Source organism: Hippopotamus amphibius, chromosome 8 (assembly GCF_030028045.1).
Source record: "Hippopotamus amphibius kiboko isolate mHipAmp2 chromosome 8, mHipAmp2.hap2, whole genome shotgun sequence".
Lineage (NCBI taxonomy): Eukaryota > Metazoa > Chordata > Mammalia > Artiodactyla > Hippopotamidae > Hippopotamus > Hippopotamus amphibius.
The window spans coordinates 114,755,831-114,771,769 of NC_080193.1; the positions used below are offsets into that span (position 1 = coordinate 114,755,831).

The window sequence follows — 15,939 nt, forward strand, 5'->3', positions numbered from 1 at the left end:
ACTTCCATAGTGAATTTTATTTCTTTGGTATCTAGTACATCTAGAATATTTCCAAAGAAAAAACATGTACTGGCTACCAAGTTCCAAAATTACTACAGTAGATAATATCTGTTTCAATTATCTAATATAAAAGAAACAAACAAACAAAAACCCTGTGAGAAGAACCAGTCACAGACTGGACGCTGAAATTACTCATGTGCCCATTAAAAGCATGAATGTATTTAGTCCACTGACTTTTTTGAGGGTATTTAGAGAACTGTATTATGTAATGCATTGTTTCTGATAGTTTACTGTAATTAGAGGTTATAAGAGTCACAGAGAAGAAAGAAAACTTATGTGTAAAGAGCTAACGAAGCAGTCCAACATTACACAGAGGTTCTAACTGTCCTTGGGTCAGTTAGTTTGAGTCATAACTCATTTACCAGTCATATACACTTGGATAAGTTACTTAACCACTTAATATTATCAACCACAAAATCTGAGTAATAATAACCTCTATAGCATAGGATAGTGTTGAAGATAAAGTACCTGTAAATTTCTGAACTCCATGCCTGGTACTTAACATCTCAAGGTGTCAGCTTTTATTACGAACATTTACGAGCCTCAATTTCCTAATCTGGGATAATAGAATAGTAACACCTCCTCTGACTACAGGTCACCCGTGTTATGAATCAAAAGCAATACTGCTGATTATAGTGTCTTATAAACTATAAAGAACAGGCACTCCACAAATGGAAAACATTCAATACTGATTTATCAAATACTCACTATGGATTATGAAGGCAAGGCTGTTTCCAAAAAACCTGCAAGTCTTGTCTCATCTGTTTTTGTTTTTTTAAGACTCTGTTACTAGTCTTTATCAGAATTTTGTGTACACTTGAGTCTAGCAGCCACTACATGACTACTCTGTTAAGCATTTAGAGGCACTAATTGACTCCTCGGAAAGTCCCATTAACCTGGAGATTTCTGTGTTGCCTTTGAAAGTTCTTTTTGGGTTCAAGCCAACCATCCCATTACAACTGATCATTACATGGATTTTGCTTGATCTCAGATCAAGTCATCTTAAACAATGTTATCATCGTGAACAACAGAAGCCAGATAAACCACTACTACGACTAGGGCCTATAAAACCAGGGTTATTTCTATTCTCCGTGCCAAGGTTAAAAACAAGTTATGCTCCATGTGATTCAGAAGGGTGTATTAAATCATGACTCTCAAAAAAAAAAAAATAGGTCACATTAAAACCCTAATAAAGAACACCCTCAAAGCAGGAATGATCCCTAATCACATCATGTGCTATGGCTTTAGACTGTAAATTCCAAAGGGCAGGAATAAGAACCTCATAGTTCTTTTCATATAACATCTGACAGAGTGACATAGTCAATATATTCAAGTAATATTAAGGTTATTGCTATTAACAAGAGTGTGAAAGAATGAGGGGCAACACTGTTTCAGGAAGAGTGAATAGGACCACAATATATCAATTTCCTCGCCTCTTCTATAATTTCTACTCTCTTTTACTGGCTTCTTCATAAGTACTGTCACATCTATCTCAATTTAAATAAAATCCTATCTCCATTCTATCTCTTTCCATTCACAGCTAACCTTTTTGAAGGAGCGGTCTACACACAACATTTGTATTTTCTCATGTCCCATATACCACTGAAACCATAGCAATTCTGTGTTTCTTCACTATTCTACCCTGCTTCTTGCCCCCTGAGATAAGTTCCCTCTCACAGTCTCCATGGGATCAAGCAAGTTAGTTGAGATGCAGTGAAGTTTCTTAGAGGGATTTGAAAAAATGGGGAAAGTAAAAAAGGATCTTGAAGACCATTTTACAGCGTCCTGTTGTGACAGCAGGGGCAACTGGCAGTGCAAATTGCTTAGGAGAGGGGTGTGATGCTAATGATTTAGGAAAATAGACTTGCAAAACTGAACGGAGGGGAGGAGGTACATCTGCTTCACAGCTAGCACTCCAAACAGGTCATGAAAACAGAAAGAAAAGTCTTCAAAACCATACTTAGTAAGCAAAAAGTATATTTTTGGCAGAGCCTCTAAAGTACATAGTCTGAGGTTTTTAAGAATGCAGATATTTATAAGCACTGCTCAGGGTTTCGGCAAAAAATTATTATTTATGAAAATAAAATCCTAATTTTTTATAATAATGAAGTCATACCTTTTTTTTTCAAGTATTGAAGCTTATTTTGCAAAGACGTATCTGTTCAAATAAACGGATATTAAATTAAATGTGTTTATGTGTGTATATGTATACAAATGACATCATGCAATAAGCACAACTTTAAACTATCCAAGACCATCACATTCACATTTGTGTCTGACTTACCATGTTCAAGTGAGATGACAATGGCCACCCAGGAAAAGACCACCCAAGAACAGCACAGTTACACAACTAGGTGTCCCGGTCCTCAGAGAAATGCTCTCTCAGGACCTGAAATCAATGCTGGAAATTTCTCTCCCCTTATCTCTCAGGCTGTGATACCAATGCCAGGAATTGATAGTTTCTCAACCTCACAAAACAAATAAGCACTCGCTTTAACATGAATCCTTCTATCTTGTCCTTCGAAGTTGGCTCAAATCTAATTCTCTGCAAATCCTTTCCCCTTGAATCTTGTGTGAACCTTTGCAGTACTTTTAAAGCTCAATTAGATGAGTAAAGGTTCTCAAAACAGGGTTGCACTGAAGCAGTTCACCACTCACCAGACTAACTGAAACTCTCCATTAAAGTGTAAACCACACTAACTGCTGCCCGTGGCTAAGTGGACACTTACAGATACTAGACTTTGCCCCACGTGTATTTAAGCAGTTCTGTTCCCACCAATTCTGCTGCGTGCTTACTGTGATGAAAATTGTTGGCTGCCTAAGAAGCATCTACTCCTCATTCCTCCTTCTTAATAAAACCACAATTTAGTCAGGTATTCACTCCCATGTCACATTAGATGTGGGCAACAGAGGTAAAAAAGATTGAGATGAGATCATTACCATTTAGAAAGAATTTGCATATATATAGGTGTCCCTAAGTTCTCCCTCCCATTTGATGAGATAATCATTGGGATGATCTGTCATGGGTATTCTTTACCTAAGAAAGTCTTTGTAGAACTCCAATCAGCAGGCTCACACTCAAAGGAAAGACCTTGACTTACTTGAAAAGTTTGACAAATAAATACATTTGTGTAAGCTTTACATTAAAATAAGATAGTTTAAGTAGACATACATCTTTTTTATAATTATGCTATTTTAACCATCTTTCGTGGATACCTTATCAGCAATACTCCTGGTTATTGTTCACTTAGCATCTCCTCCCTAATACACCACTAAATGGATGAAAAACAAATCAAAAATTTCTAAGTTTGTGTCAAAAATACATACTAATTGCTCTAAACATGCATGGATCGCCCATCATCCTTGGTTCCCTCCTTTTTTATCTCTAGAAGTTTGCTCGAAATTTGATTTCCACATTTCTTCATGAATCGCTGTCTCCAAGGCTCTTAGCCTTGCTGGAATTTGCCTGCTGGAATTATCTCCACATTCATTTTGTTCTCTGGAAGTTTTTTCGGTTTTTGTTTGTTTTTCTGTTCCACTCTGCAGAGGTAGAGAACTTCTAAAATGATGAGAATGGAATCCAGATTTCTGGAATCCAGTTTGGCTTTTTTCTTTTAGATGCCCCAAATTTTGGTCAATTATCAAATATTATTACATCTTCTTTGTCAAAGTCAATCTTTTGAATTCAATATCTCTTTATTACATTTAGTGCTAATATTCTATGTAATGTTCAGAAGTGCTTTGGGATGAGAAGCAGGAGACCTTACCGAAATGTATAACATATTTTTACCATTTAGAGTCTCTTAAAAATCATTTCAAATATTAAAGTTTCTGGAAATAACTGAAAAAATGACAATTTGCATATATTTTTACTAGTGAAGTGGCAGAAAGAAAACAAAATTTAAGTTTAAAATCTTTGGGGAGTATCTCTGGCATTGAGATAATGTATATAAACTAACATTCTTATATTAAAATACACTCAAAACAGTAATCAGTGAACTGAGATGGTCTGAAACTAAAGTATGCATTGCACTTGTACTGTTTTACCTGTTTCCTTAATACAAATGTTCAAAATAAGTAGTGGGTCAAATAATGGCCCCCAAAAAGATATGTCCAAATTCTAACCTCTGGTACCTATCAATGTAACCTTATTTGTTAATAGGGTCTTGGCAGATGGTAATTAATTCAGTTAAAAATCTAAGATGAGATCACTCTGGATTTGGGGTGGGTCTACAGCCAATGACCAGTGTCTTTATAAAAGAGAGGGAAATTCGAGGCACAGAAAGACAGGAAGAATGCCCGTGAAGACAGAGGCCGAGTCTGCAGTTATAAAGCTACAAGCCAAGGAAGCTAAGGACTGCCAATTGTCACCAGCGGCAGTGACAACTAGGGGCACATCATTACTGATTTTCTCTCAGAGCTTCCAGAAGGAATCAACCTTGCCAAAACGTTGATTTTGGACTTCTCTGGCCTCCAGAACTGTGAGAAAATATATTTCTGTTGTTTTAAGCCACCAAGTTTGTGATATTTGTTATGGTAGTCCTAGGGAAATTAATATAATATGATTACCTACATCCATTTATACATTTTTATTTAAATCCTTTCCACTTCAAAAACACACTTTCTGGTCCACTATCATAAAAATTTGATGTATACCTTCTCATAGAGCTGAATAAAGGAGCACACAGAAAGAGGTAGGAAAAAAAAAAGTTTAGAAAAAAGCCTAGACTAAAATAATTTACTATACCAACATACTATAGTAAAGACCATAAGTTCTAGAGTTAGAATGGCAAATTCTATTCTTAATTCTATCATTTTTGTATTTATATGAACGTAGGCAAGATATTTAACCACTTTAAGCCACAATGACCTACCTCATCTGTACAACAAAATAGCACTCTTTCTTATGTGGTTGTGAGAAAAACACAATTTATGTTAAGAATTTTGAACTTTCCAAGCATATAGTAAACTTTGAATAAATACTGTCTGCTATTAATTGGAATTAAATGTTCATAATGGATCATCTCAAAATCAACTGTTGCCGAGAAAAACCTGGCCTCTGCTCACCGATGCTGAACAGAAATATGGAGACAGAGCTTTGAGAAGTAGAAAGGAATAGCTTTGTTACTTTGCCAGGCAAAGGGGGAACACAGTGGCTAGCGCCTCAAGAACTGTGCCCCCCTCTCTGGGGAACAAGGAGAGGTCTTATAGTTGGCGTAGGCGATAAGGATCAAGGCAGTAACAGTCCTGCATTCTTCTGATGGGTTGGTGGTGAGGTAAGTAGGAGACAGCATCATCAACCTTCAGGTCCAGCTGGTCTGGGGTCTACATGCTTGTGGGCAGCACACCATCGTTTCATCATTAACGTCTCGCACCTGGAGGGGGTTTCAACGTCTGCAAAATAGCTCCAAGATATTGTTGTGCATATTGTTGATGGGGAAACAGGACCTGCCCCAAGGCTGCTCTTGCCTGTTTCTCCCAGGTCTCATGTGCAACCCTTCCCTTCATTAATTAACAACTGCTTGAATCTGCCCACTGGAACTCAGGGAAGGTCATGGAGGCTGAATGAAGGCTGTTTTCCTATAATCAAAGAAACAGGGGACACAGAAAGGCTTTGTGCCCAGGAGCCCCACAGGGCCCTGCTCGGTATCACAATCCTTTAAAGCAAATATAAATTCTCATGAGACTCCCTGAGAAGCTAGCTAGACTGTTCTCCTTTCTCCAGTGACAGTTGCTCTAATTTTAAAGAACCTCAACCACAAAACTTATATTAATTTAAGTAAGATAATATTAAGAATATTTCCCAATTAAGGAACAATTATCGTCTACTTTTGACTAGGATTACCATTTACTTCACTAACACAGAAAATGAAGAGTTTCTCCCCCCAAGTTACGCTTAATTATGTTCCACCATTTCCTAAGTGGCCACCTTCTAAAGGCAACCATGCCCTCTCCTGGACTCTATGACCCTACATTATTCTAATACAAAAAATAATTATGCAAATGCCTGTCCAGTTCTTTTTAGGTTAATAAATATTAAGTGACATTTGCACAAAATCCTTCTATAATTAATACTCAACATGTGAAAAGTATTTCAGAGTGCAGTCCACAACGCAACACTAGAGCATTCATTCCATGATAAAATCCTAATCCTATAAAGGAAGCATTTATTTCTTTATTTATACATTCTCTTTGTTCAGGACACTGAAGCTCAGAGAAGCCCCGTGAATTGCCTAAGTTACAGGGTTATATTAGTCTAATATATAATGTTTTCTTTTCAACGTTTTATTATGAAAAAAATCAAACACATATAAAGTAACATAATAAAATAGTAGACCATCATATACCCATCACCTAGCTATGTTTATTTAGAAGACTTACTCTCAATTTCTCAAAATCTCCCTATTGAGACAACAAACACACATCTCTAGCTGTAATGCATAATCAAAAATGCACATCATGTATGTATTAAGACAAAAGGAGAAAAAGAGACAACCAGAAAATATATTCCAGAATGAAAATTTTCTACACTAAGCATTCTGTCTCTAAATCCATAAAGACAAAGAGAATATTCCTAAGTAATAACATTCAAGTGACCATAAACGTATTCATCAAAAACTTACCAACAAAGCATGAACTAAGCACGAAGTTTCTGTAAATTCACTGGCAAAGACAAAACCTAAATATGTACAAGCCTAGTGATTAAATTTCACATAAAGACACTGAGTCAAAAATCTGCTTTTCAATTGATATTCAAAGTAAGGTGCTCTTAAATGTGTATACTGAGATAAGGGCCTTTAAATAAGAAAAATGGGGTATGTCTTTCTCTCCTATTTGTAACAATGAGCAATTCCCATTAAGGTAAACCCATGAAATATTTCCAGAAATCAACCACCTCTTTCACCTACAGAGATGCTGGAAGTGCGATTTTCTTTGCTAGTACAGTCATCGTGAAGAGCATTTCATCCAATCGACATGTCAATGAAAAAGAACACAAATTTAGCTATAAATAAAAGAATATATTCTAAGAAATAAAACTGGCATGAGTTAGTAAAGATTCAAAACTTCAACACAGAATGGAGAGATAGCCAGAGAGGCAGAAAATGGAAAGCCATTTTAGAGAAGTAGCTACAGTTTTAACAACCCTTCCGAGAACAACCCGGCACAAGTACAGGACAGATGAGGGTGGTGATAATCATAAACATATTTTCACCTTACTTTTGTACAGCTATTAAGAACCACTTAAATTTCAGAAGCCCTTTCTCAGATGCAGCACAGTAAACCTCGTAAAAGTCTAGTTACACATATTATTGAAATAATGACTACTAAAGAGACACCAAAAATTTCTCTTAAAATGCATATACGTTTAAGATTGTGGTTAATAATTAAATACTTATTTAGCTTTACCTACAAGGGGGATGGGGAGCTCTTAGTGAGTTGTCTGGGGTAATGTATCCCTCATCAATGATGTATCTGGGAGCCTGGAGAGATCTTCAGTCTACTGGGAAGGTAGCGTCTTTGTACTACATCCTGCTCTTTAAGTTAAGAGAGGTCAATAAAGAGGTTTCCAGAAGAAATAACTGAATAATTAGTCTGCTTTCCCATGAAAGTCTGCAAAGAATAAAGCAGGCTTCTATAACAGGAACAAGTTTACAAATACTAGTTTCGCAAATAAGAACATGGGAAATAGGGGTATGAAATAAGCAGTGTTCACATCTCCAGGTCATATTTGGCCACTATTTAGTCCAAGAATTTAAAGCTGAAATGCATCTCATATCTAATGCTTCTCAGATATAGGTAGTAAATCTCTCTGACCCTTATTTTCAAGTTGGGGTCATTGACACAGGGCTCTGAATTGCAAACAGAAATGCACTCTAGTAAATCTAAGTAAAAAGAAATTTATGGAAGGATATTAGAGACTCACAGAAACTCCATGATGGCTTAAGAACTAGGCTATGCAGTCAGAAGCAGTACTGACACAAGGGCGCTGATTGGTCTTGTGTGCTCAGCACTGCTACCATCACCAGGCATTCTCATCAAAGCCCAATTTGCTAACTAGGATCTGTGCACCAGATTCTATATTAGAAACTCTGCATGGCAGCCCCTATAGAGGAAATGTATCAGCCACCATCACTGCCAGAATGGATTCCATGGTGCCTGTTTCTTGTCATTAATTTCCAATTGAGAGTCTCACCTGTGTGCATCTGATCAAGAAAGTATAAATCATATAAACGTGTCCTTGATGCACAGAAGGCTGAGGAAGCAGGATTCTGGTTTCTGTTCTTGGACATTACTCATAAGGAAGGATTTTCCCAAACATATGAAAAGTGGCAAAGATGTTGGAAGAAGTATCTAAGATGTCAAAGTTATCAAACATGTGAGAATATCATCATGGATTTCCATGGAGTATCTGCACACTGGTGTTTGAGAAACAGTCTCTACCACTGACTGTAAATCCATAATCTGGACCTGCCAACCTCTCCTCTCATCTCCTTCTACTCTCTTCCCACCAGCAACACTGGTCTTTAGTGGTCCTCCAACATGCAGAGCTCCTCTGGTTTTAGGATTTCTGCCCGAGCGTCCCTCTGCCTAAGCGCCACACATCCAGATGTTTTCATGGCTGATTCCTACTTTGCTCATGGTCTCAACTTAAACGTCCCTTCCTGAGGGAGACCTCCCGACCACCCCATCCGTGGATGTCCTCAACCTACTCCATCCACATTCTTCCTTGTCACCCCATTCTATTTGCTTTGTGGCACTGACCACTGTGACTTTGTTTTGTTTATTTTCAGCCTCAATTGCCGTAATTGCCATAATGTAAACTGCGTGGGTCTATGGGTCTTGTCTATCCTTTCTTTGCTGCTGTATCTTCAGCACCTAGAACAGTGTCTGGTACTCATTAGCCTTTCAAATATTTGTTACATAATGAATGGACCCCTGCTACAATTTAATAGGTCCATCTTATAAATGTAAAAACTGAAGAAGAGAGGCACCATATGTGATCATGTAGCAAATTAGTAATGAAAGGGCAAGTCCTTGATTCCCAACCATGCAGTTTCCAGGAAGAGAAACGTGCAAGCAGCTTCAGCTGCTTCTCAAAGAAAGGGAGGCAGCAGGGAAGACCAGAAAGAACACTGATTAGGAAAAAAGCATGAGTTCTGTAATTATACACTTCTGAGTTCAAATTTGTCCCTTCAAACCTAACATAAGCCTCACAGGTTTTTCAGAGAATTAAATGTGACCATATATGTATTATATATTTATATATATATATATATGTTATTTCTATAACACCTAACATGTACAGGTGCTTAACTGGAGGCCAGTGCTCACCATGGCAGCACAGACATTAAAATTGGAAAGATGCAGAGATTAGCAGGGCCCCTGCACAAGGATGACACGCAAACTCATGAGGTATTCCATATTTTTCTACCATATATAAAATAGATAAACAACAAGGTCCAACGTATAGCACAGGTAACTATATTCAACATCCTGTAATAAACCACAATGGAAAAGAATATCAGAATATACATATATGTATAACTGAATCACTTTACTGTACACCAGAAACTAACACAACATTGTAAATCAACTATACTTCAATTAAAATTTTTTAAAAGTGGAGGCCATAAAAATGATTATTAATTTACGAGTAATGACCCAGTTCTCAGTTCACATTCTCTTAATTATATGCTGAGAGACACATCCTTAACATAATCTACATCAGAGTCTTCATATATAAGAATGTTCATTCTTTCCGACAACTAAAATTTATTGGAAACCTGCTATGTGCCAGGCATGTGGTATGCACAGGTTGAAGTCTCTAAATTTCTCCCCAGCTACCAATGCTGAGGGCATTTCAATCCATTATTGCCATCTCCAAAGATCATCTTGACACTGTAAACTAAAGGCAAAAAAAGGCTATTATTTTCACTTTTCATTTATTTCAAAGAATTTATTGAGTCAAGCACTGTGCAAAGTTCTGGAGACACAGAAGCATTGGAAAATAACCCCTGCCTTTAAGGTACATACAGTTTCATGAGAGAAACAGACAAAAAGAAAATAAGCATAATGCAACATATACAGGATGCTATAGGCACCCAGAAGAAAGGTACCCAACCTAGACCATAAACTGGAAGAAGTGGTTCTGGACAGAATCTCAGCTGAAGGAAAAGGAGGACTTAGCCAGGAATGGAAGAAGGAGTCAGACCTGCCCAGCAGAGAAAACAGCAGCTGCAAAGGCCCCGAGAAGAATTTAAGCACAGCACCTCTAAGAAACCAAAAGTTCAAGAGAGTAGGGTCATGAGAGTCTCCAAAAGACAGAATTTCAAAAAAGGGTCTGTGCCCAACCCCCTTCAAGAGTCCTAGTGCTACAAATGAGTAATTGTCCTTAATAACTTTGCCTTTCTCAAAAAAGAGAGAGAAACTCTTCCAGTAACTATTAGAGTACCTCTCCAGTGTAGCACTAACCCTCAGTTTGGAGTTTGGAGTTATCAATTTTTAAATATATACATGTGTTTTCAAAAAATAAAAAGAATAAAAATAAAATAAAATACATACATGTGTTTTCAACATTATATTTTCATCGAGACTCAATTTTATGTTCCTTTTTTTAATTCCCTTCATATTAGCAAATTTTCTTAAAGGAACTGTCCTTTGTGTCTTTCTCTGTGCCCAGAATGCCTTCAAGTCACCTTCCTTGGGCAATTTTCTCTTAATTTCTCCAAGTAGTATTTTTCATTTCCTCCCATAAAGTGACAGCACTTTCTATATTACTTCCATTATAGCTCTTACCAAATTGCCTTTTAATAAGTTTCTCTCTTGCTAGACTGAGCTTCTGGAGGGAAGGTTTTGATCTCTGTATCCCAAATATGATCTTTTTTTCTAATAAACACCTTTTAATTTTAGAAGAGCTTCAGATTTACAGAAAAGTTGCAAAGGCAGTACAAATAGTTCCCTAGGGATCTTTTTAAAATTCAGATTCTGATACAGCTGGTTGGGGAAAGTCCAGATAGTCTGGGTTTCTAACAAGATTCTAACTCATGCAAAATGCATCTGGTGCAGGGACCACAATTTGATAAGGGATAAGCATCAGACAAATTAGGACAAAGGTTCACAACCCTGGATGCAAATTAGAATCACCTGGGAAGGTGTTTTGTTTGTTTTCAAAATGGCATTGCTGGGCGGTACCCACTTCAGAAGATTCTATTCTAATTCATCTGCCCAAAACCCAGGAATCCATATTTCAAAAAAGCTTTTCAGGTGAACCCAATGTGCGGCCAGAGTCAAAACCCACTTGTCCTCCTAAACTGTCAGACACCTATATTCTAGCAGGCTCTCCATTTCCTTCTCTGTAAACCAGAAATACACACAAGTATCTGGTAAGGTATTTTTTACATGTAAATTTATTTTTTATTTCTTTTTTTGGCTGTGTTGGGTCTTTGTTGCTGCGCACAGGCTTTCTCTAGTTGCTGAGAGCGGGGGCTACTCTTCTTTGCAGTGTGCGGGGTTCTCAGTGTGGTGGCTCCTCTTATTGTGGAGCACAGGCTCTAGGCACATGGGCTTTAGTTGCTGTGGCATGTGGGCTCAACAGTTGTGGCTCACGGGCTTAGTGGCTCCGTAGCATGTGGGATCTTCCCGGCCCAGGGCTTGAACCCGTGTCCCCTGCATTGGCAGGCAGATTCTCAACCACTGCGCCACCAGAGAAGCCCTCTGGTAAGGTATTATTGAGACTAAAGAAAACAGCGAAAGCACCAAATTCAGTGCTTATTAAATTCTAGGTGCTCGAAAATGTTAATTACAAATTCTGACAGGCAAAAGACATATAAATCCACATTTCTCACCAATAAACCTTCAAGAACATTCTTCCTAAACTGTCTTCCCAGTGTTAGACTGCTCTCCGATCTCCAGCTGTTATATACAAGGGCAGGAGTTCACGGTGTTAGGGTGGAGTCACCATAGAAATCTGCTAGTCTTTAGGGAATGTGGGCTAAGTATCCTTTGATTAATTCAGCAGGCCTCACAGCTGAGCCTGGAGTCCCTGCCCATGTGGGACAGAAACAGCTTTGTATGGGGACAGTCCACAGGGTGGCTGGATGAGTCTAAGCTACTTATTCCAGAACAATGAGTGGTCACATCTGAACTGCAGCTGGTCTTGAGGAGAGATCTCAGAGAATCTTCTGGTTTCAAACCGCTGTTCATAGGCTTGAGGGCAAAGCTCCCAATAAAATTCAAACAGTGATATACGGTCATTAAAATTCAAGCCAGAGGACACTAGCAGTTGTTAAAAAAAAAAAAAAAAACTGCAAGTCTTCTACATCTTCTTCTAATACACAGCCCCTCATCCAACTGTAAAGAATATAAAAATAACTCTACTTTCAGCAGACGCTGAAGGTTAAAGGGTTACCTTTTTTTTTTAATGTTCCTCAATCAACTGTTTTTATCAAACTAAGCTGAGGTTATTAGGTTCTTGGGGTGATTAGAAAAGTTAAAAGATTAAGAGATGCCACACATAATTACGATCCCCTTAATCCTGCCTTCACCTAAACCAATTACTAATTTTTTCAGTAACAGATAAGCATTTTTGCCCAAAATATTGTTACCTGCTTGAACAGCTGGAATGCTACTGACTATCAAGACCAAATCAGATGATATTTTCCACAGCTGTTTTATCCCTATCATCTTATATCATTTGAGTAATACACTTTAATAAATAGTGAGGGGGCACTTATAAAGACTGTGGACAAAAAAATGCCACCTGCCATATCAGTAAACAAAGGATGTTGTGGTCATCAAGCCATCATCCACTGCAGCCGCCCCTGACTGTGCACCCTGAGGGGATTCAGGATGGAGAAAAACAGGACACTGGCTCTAGATAGTTAAGGTGCATATAGAAGAAATTATTTCAGTGAGCCCAGACTCTTGCATCTTCCCATACCTATTGAGAAAAGCACTAAGTTCATTGACTTGGCATCTCTGGTTTTCTTTAATTAGCAGTAATCTTTTGGTGTTCGACTATCTGGTTTTTTAATTGTTTGACCTCCTATATATCCTACCTCCTCCCTCACTTCTTCAAAGCAGTTCCTCAAAGCTATCTGAGAGGCTGCTTCCCAAGCTTAAGTCCTCAGCAAGTCCCCCTGAATAAAACGTAATTCTCAACTTTTAGGTTATACATTTTTCTTTTTTTTTTTTTTTTTTTTGGCACACGAGCTTAGTTGCTCCGCGGCATGTGGGATCTTCCTGGAGCTGGGATCGAATCCGTGACCTCTGCACTGGCAGGCGGATTCTTAACCACTGCACCACCTAGGAAGCCCTAGGTTATACGTTTTTCTTCGGTCAACAAGACACATATAAATAAGACGGATCTCATCAAACTCTAGTGAAAGAAAGTCAATAAACTTTTACATTTTACTTCCATTTCTGTAGCTTAATTTTTTTCATAAAAGCATGTTACTTTTAGAAATGTACAATAAATTTGCTTTAGAGATACAGGGCATCTGTCAGCAGTCTGTTTCTTACTCTAGGTACAAGAAAATTACTTTTGCAAATCAACAGACTAGATACACTGCATTAGTAGCTACCACAGACACATAGAAAATTTAAGCTCCTAGTCTTACCCTTTATGTAAAATTATCTAAATCAAATTTTCATCAGCAGAGTGGCCCGAGATCATATGCATATCCTGCTCCTGTCTGGTAAATATGGATGGATTCTAGCCATTTAAGTACAACAGCTGACAAAAGACTAAAATTATCTGCCATCACTGAATATCCAACATTTCACTAAACTTATCTTTGCCTTCTGACATTCCTCCCCTTCCCAAATGGTTCATTCTTGGTGTGACTTTCTGGTTTTTCTAAATGGTATTATCTCTCTTACAGTTATTTCTAGATTCACACAGACAAAGGGAGTAGCATAAATGAAAAGTATAAAATTGTACATAATGAAAACTTTCTAGGCCACAGCAAGTTTCTGAAACATAGAAATGCTAAAATTAAATATAGAGATGGGCACATGGAAAACAATGTCCAGATGGAGAATTCTGATATTTTATTTCCTTTTATGTGTACCACATAATTTTTTCTTATTCCATACCACAGGAGAGGATTAATATTCTTAATTGAAAACAACTTTTATGTCTGATACCCTCCTATCTTCTGCCCTGCAAATATGGTGCTAGACTCCCATTTGCCTAGAAACCTACAAAAAACTAGGCGTCTTGCCAGAATCCTCCCTTTCAGTTATGCCCCACAACCAGTCAGGATGTTCTATTAATTCCAACTCTTTAATAACTCTTGCCTCTAACACTTTTTCTTAGTATCAGAATAGTCTTGCCATGTCCAGCCACCCTTCCAATCTGTCTGCCACACTGCTGCCACAATATAAAGCTGATCAAGTTACTCGCCTAAACTCCCAAATCCTTTAAAACAGCATATGAGATGCTTCAAGATCGGGCTCCTGCTTACCTTTTCAAATTGCCTCTTGCAATTCTCTCAAAGGCAACCAGCCCTCCAGCCATATCAAATTACTTACAGTTCCCCATTTATAACACAGGAGGTTACATTTCCATGCGCTTTACAGATTTCCTTGTCAAGGAAAAATCTCCACCCTTGTCTCATCAGCTTAGATAAGACTGCTCCTCACTTTCCAAGATTCACTTTACTCAACAACTCTTAAGGGAAACCACCTCAGAGCTTCCCAAGGAGAGACAACTCCTCTGTTCTTTATGCCACCTTTGCTTCCTCTGCTGTGGGAGGAATTTGGTACACAAGCGTTCCTTTACAACCTTAGTGAGTGGCATATATCCTACAAACTTAAATGTTTGTTGAAAGAACAAATGGATGACTGATAAAATGGCCTTGGACTGAATAGTGAGATAACTACCAATGCTGACCATCATTCTCCTGAAATCGAGTCCCCCTAAAACTAAGTTCTCTTACTGAATTTACGACTAATCTCTCTATCCAAAATTTGATTCCATTTCTTGTCCCACCCTGTTCACCTCAAGAATGAAGAGTAACAAAGAAAAAGGGGGTTGAAAGCAAGCAGGACCCTGTGGGGCCTTTCTGGTACAAAAGCCCCTCCATATCCCCTGTTTCTTGTTTGTAGGGAAAAAAGACATTCGTTTTCTGGGCCTTTCCTGAGTTCCAAAAAGCACACTCAAGCAGTTAATGATCAGAACAAGAGTCACAGGCTCCTAGTTCCTCCTGAAGGATATAGATAATAATCTGATGAATATCTTTGAGTTGTTCTGTAGAAACTAAGATCCCTACCAAGCTGGAGGATGGTGGCTACATGCTAACCACAAGCATGTAGACCTCATTCTCGTTGGAAACAGAAGGTTGAGATTCCTGAGACATTACCCTGTAACCTCACCACCAAACAATCAGAAGAAGATCCATGAACTGATCACACATCCTATGACCCTCTCCCCTAATACTGTCTTTAAAAAGCCTTTCAAGGAGTTTGGGTCTTTTGAGCATGAGCTGCCCATTCTCCTTGCTTAGTGCCCTGTAAATAAACCCTAACTTTACTGCACACATCCGCTGTCAGAGTTTGACTTTCTGTGCTGCAGGCACACAAAGCCCTTACTTGGTAATACTCCCTTTAGCAGATCAAAAGAGTCAGAATTTTTTATCCAAGGACCTGACTCTAATGTGCCCTGAAAGGGCTCAGCAGCAATAATACTAGACAGGTTTCTTTATCCTTGCCAGTCTCCAACGTCTATAAAATCACCTTTATGATAAGTACTGAGGGTGGTAAATCACTAATTAAAACTTACCATTTTTAATGACAAAAGTAATATATAATCATTGTAGAAATATTAGAATGTAAAGATAAGTGAATGTATAAGCTGTCCATAATCTAAACAGGCAG

At 38.1% G+C, this 15,939-nt stretch overlaps 1 protein-coding gene and 1 non-coding gene across 3 annotated transcripts in view; one reads left to right on the forward strand and one right to left on the reverse strand.

The window, feature by feature from the left end:
• Positions 1-15,939, reverse strand: part of GULP1 (GULP PTB domain containing engulfment adaptor 1) — a 263,361-nt gene that overhangs the window by 206,369 nt on the left and 41,053 nt on the right. The window lies entirely within an intron of this gene.
• Positions 9,386-9,489, forward strand: LOC130859685 (U6 spliceosomal RNA). The gene has a single exon (XR_009055249.1). It is a non-coding gene; the product is annotated as a U6 spliceosomal RNA (small nuclear RNA).